At 52.2% G+C, this 4,535-nt stretch overlaps 1 long non-coding RNA gene across 1 annotated transcript; it reads right to left on the bottom strand.

Annotated features, from left to right (window-relative positions):
- Positions 1-744: 744 nt before the first annotated feature.
- Positions 745-3,898, bottom strand: ID4. Its single transcript, XR_006608123.1, has 3 exons — positions 3,322-3,898; positions 2,864-2,922; positions 745-2,271 (listed from the first exon to the last, which is right to left on the bottom strand). It is a non-coding gene; the product is annotated as an inhibitor of DNA binding 4, HLH protein (long non-coding RNA).
- Positions 3,899-4,535: the final 637 nt, after the last annotated feature.

The following is a 4,535-nucleotide window of genomic DNA, read 5'->3' as shown; positions in this document are numbered from 1 at the left end:
CACATGTGACTTGCTTCCTACTGAAATTAAACTGCCAAGGAAAAAGAAGAAATTGTCCCCTTTATTTAATAACAAAGAAGGCTATCGTTCGAATTCTTCAGATTTGGAATTCCAGCAGTGTTTTCCTGTTTTCTTCTTGATGTGTGACGAGAATGAATAATACCAAAAATAAAAATAAACCTCATCTAAACAAGCAGTCCTTTGACTTTATAAGGCTCAACATCAAATATATCAAATTCTAAAAATACCAAAGACCAATGAAATGTCAAAGCTGGTGGGGGACAACATGCTGGGGATAGGACAGATTTTTAAGCCTTTCGATTTAATTGAACCTTCTAGCATTAACTTTGTTATGTTCATAGCTGCCACTTAAAGGGACTACTAAGGACCACGAGATTTCATATTCATATAAATATTTGACTTTGACCTCATAAAATGTCCCTTGGGTCTATAATACTTTCATTCTTGTATAATCTGAAACAAATCCTTTTCTTTTAAAAATCAAACAGACCACGTTACACACACAGTTGACTAACTATTTACAAAGCACCCAATTAAATCCTACTTAATTCTCTCTAACTCTAAAAATTCCATCTAACTGGTGTGCAAAGTACTGACCACATTCAATGTGTGATGTTCACAGGCCCTGATGGTCCTATCCAACCTGGAAAATATTAACTTCGTTAAAGAGAAAAGAAAAGCTTAAAAAATAAGTAAAGGGTTTTGAAGAAACGAGACCAGAAATCACAGTACAAGACAGATTAATCTACTTTAATATTCACATGTAAAAGTTACACATCACAAGAGATTGGACAGTAGGTTTAGCAGTAACTAACATAGCTATAGTGAAAATCATTTTTATAAAAAAATAATCTAGATGCGGTCATCAGAATTTTTGGTCTACTTAAGTTAATGTTTGAAGATCGACTTTTATCCCTGCTTGAAGGATTTGCCATTATGCCTTGTTTTTTTTTTTTTTTTTTTTTCTCCCACTGTTGCCTATTAATATTCTTTGGAGGAAAGAAAGCAGAAAGTGTTCATTTCCAAGAGTTTGTCCTTTGGTAGCAAGCAGAGAACATTTTTCATTTCTATGATTTAAATAATCTGTACAGACATGAAACGTAGTGACATTAAGCCTCAGTGTAAAATGAAGAATGATAAGCATTTTTTTTTTCACTTTGATAAAACAGTAGATTTCATAAACTCCTTAAGGATCCAAGCATTTCCCCATCCCATATGCAAAACCATTCAGAATCCATTTAGACCTCAGTTAAAAAACAAAAAGGCAGACACTTAACTCTTTATATATTACACTATCAAACCCTGTACTTAAAAACTGATAAAGGATATTTCCAACATGTATGCTTCAAATACAAAGATTTCAATCTAGGTTAAAGAAAACACATTTGAATGGACTCAGAACAAGTTTATTTTGTGATTAAGCATCTCATGCAGTCATGCAGGACCACTAGCTATAACGATTACTTCCGAGTCTACACAACACTGGATAAAACGAAAACAAATTAAAAGCTAGGCCAAACAGAAAAGACATTCAAGATATCGAGAGCTCTGTAATGGAGCTGAAAAATAATTTTCCAAAAGAAATATTCCCATAGATTAAAAAAAAAAACACACGCATAATATTTACAAAAAATATTTAATTAAAAATATCTTATAATTACAGTATTCTATTAAAGCATATACTTTCTCACACTTATAGAACATCTCTATATATACATGGTATGAAATGTCACTCATCTATACAATATGTAACATTCTTGCAGGGAAAAGAAAGTTCCCTGCCCCGTTATAATCATCTATTTTAAACAATAGATGTAAAAAAAAAATTATCTACAATGCTCTTTTATATTAGTAAAGCTTCAAAACAAAAATTGAGCTCCTTGGTCACAAAGTAGGCATCTAAAGTTGATTTACTCTTGATCTATTTATCAGTCCTGTCACACTTAAGCTTAAAAGTTTAACTGCATCTCCAAAAACACAGAAATGTACATTTCACAGCGGTTATAAATGAAGAGACAAAAGAGAATACATATGCAGAATGTTTATGAACGTGCAAAAAAAAAAAAAAAAAGATGGAAGTTCTATTTTTCTTCCTCCCCCTCTCTCTCTCTTGGAATGACGAATGAAACGTTTCTAGGATTTGCTGATTTTTTTTTTTTTCCTCCTTTCCTCGGCTGGCTTTTTCTCTAACTTCTGCTCTTTCCCCCTCCCTTTCTAGTGCTCCTGGCTCGGGCTCAGGCGGCCGCACACCTGTGGAAGAGGAATGAATAGAGGGGGTGTGTGAACCTTCCCGCTGTAGACTAGCTGGCGCCACCGACCAAACTCAAGACATGCTTGATCAACAACCCAAAACAAACCACCAGGTCAGACAACACCCGCAGCCCGAGGCTGGCCAGGCGACCTGCAGGCAGCTGCTGGCCCCCGGGAAGCCCGGACTGGGGATCCATTCTCAGGCCCTACCCGCACTCCACTTTGTGGGTGTCAGACGGCGGGGGGGGGTGTGGGTTGCAGGTTGGCACATCGGGTTGCAGTTTCCACGCCCACGACGGTGCCCTCCCTCGGCGGGGAGAAAGGCTGTTAGAGCCGACTGGTCATAGACGAGGCACGAGGGTGGCGTGGCGGGGACGACGGGGACAGGAGCTGGTGACACGTCTCCATTTAGAGTAAACCCCCAATTACTAAAAGCGAAGTACGGTGGCACGGAGAGGGGGTGTCCACCTCATTGGGGTCTGCCCTCAGAAATGCTTAGGGGCACAGAATACTGCGGTGCCTGGCACCGGAAGCCCCTGGGGACGGGCGTCTCCGGTGACCCGCCGCGGGCAGAAGGGAAACGCGCGCTCACCTGGACAGCGCGGCTCAGCGGCACAGAATGCTGTCGCCCTGCTTGTTCACCGCGCCGGCCTGGAACAGCAACGAAACACCAAGGCAAAGGTTAGCAGGCACCAGCGTCGCGCTCGGCAAGGTCCTGGATTCGTTCTTGAAAACCAGGCAGGCGCGCCGGCACCCCCACCCCAGCCTGCAGCCCTGGGGGACTCCCCCAACCCCACCCCAGGCGCAGGCTAGACTTGACAGCCCAGGATGCGCAGAGCCCCAGTCCCGCTCCGCGCGGTCCCCCGACCTGCGCTCGCCGCGAGGAGCCCGCCGCCGGTGGCCCCGGGCGCCCGGAGGAGGAGGGGGGTGCTGTCATTTCTCCGCCGCCCCTCCCGTTGGAAGGGGAGCGCCCGCGTCCGCCCCCCAGCCCGGCCGCCGCCCTCCCGATCCCCCGTCGCGTCCGCCCGGGGCCGGCGTCCGGCCTCTCACCGGGTCGGTGTTGAGCGCCGTGAGCGGGGTCCGCGGCGGCGCTGCGGGACAGGTCCCGGCTGGGTGGTGCGGTGGCGCCGGCGGTGGCGGCTGCCTCAGCAGAGCCGGGTGCGTCTCCAGCGCCAGCTGCAGGTCCAGGATGTAGTCGATAACGTGCTGCAGGATCTCCACTTTGCTGACTTTCTTGTTGGGCGGGATGGTGGGCACCAGCCTCCGCAGGCGGCTGTAGCAGTCGTTCATATCGCACTGCAGGCACAGCGCCGGCTCGTCGGCCGCCGCCTCCGCCGCCTTGCAGCGCGCTGCCGCCGCCGCGGCCGCCGCGGCCGCCGAGCCACCGAGGCTGTGGCCGTGCTCGGCCAGGCAGCGCAGAGCCAGTTCCCCACCGCCGCAGCCCGACGGCGCCTTGCGGCCCGAGGGGCGCACCGGGCTCACCGCCTTCATCGCGCGCGCCCTGCGCCCTGCGCGAGCGGACCCGCTGGGGCGAGCGAGGGAGGCAGGCAAGCTCCGGGCCCCCCGCCCGCGGCCGGCTCCGCGCCCCTTGCCTTCGCGCCCGGCGCGCTCGGTCCGCGCTCGGGGCACCGCGAAGCTCCCGGCGATCCCGCGCCCACGAACTGCCGGCAGGGTCGCTCCGGGTTTGGCGAGGGGAATCTCTGTTCCGCGGGCGACACTCGGCCGGGACCAAAAGGCAAGAATAATCAAGAGCGGCGGAAGGAAAGCAGCCCACCGGGTTCCCTCGTCACTCCCTTCGGAGCTCCGACTACAGCCCGGCCGCTCCCGCCGCCGCCGCCACCGCTGCGCTCCCGGACCCGGAGGCTCCCCCACTGCCAGCCCGACTCCCAAGCGCGCCTGCTCTACGCTCTCGCCCCGCCAGCCGCGCAGCTGTATTTATGGAGCCGCGCGCCCCGGGGGCGGGGCCAGCACGCCGGCAGGGTCGCCGCGCGAGCCGAGCGGAGCGGGGCTGGGCGCGCGGGCGGGTGCGCGGAGGGAGACGGCGCGGGCGGAGGCTCCGGGAGGCGCTGGGGGGCGGGGAGCCGGGCAACCCGAGCGGCCGGGTGGGCGGGGGGGTCGGGAGTGGCCAGCCAATCGGGCGGACGGTGCCACCTCAGGGAAGGACGCTCGGGCCAATGGGAAGGACACTCCATTCCGTCAACGCTGTGGGTCGGGGTTCGGAGAAAAGAGAGCCGAGTGGGAGTCGGGCCAGGCTGCTGTGTGCC

The sequence above is a fragment of the Mustela putorius genome, unplaced genomic scaffold (genome assembly GCF_011764305.1).
Source record: "Mustela putorius furo isolate JIRA1106 unplaced genomic scaffold, ASM1176430v1.1 tig00000831_pilon_pilon_pilon, whole genome shotgun sequence".
In the NCBI taxonomy this organism is placed as follows: Eukaryota; Metazoa; Chordata; class Mammalia; order Carnivora; family Mustelidae; genus Mustela; species Mustela putorius.
Note: the sequence above shows the minus strand (reverse complement) of the source record. Positions and strands in the feature narration are given on the sequence as shown.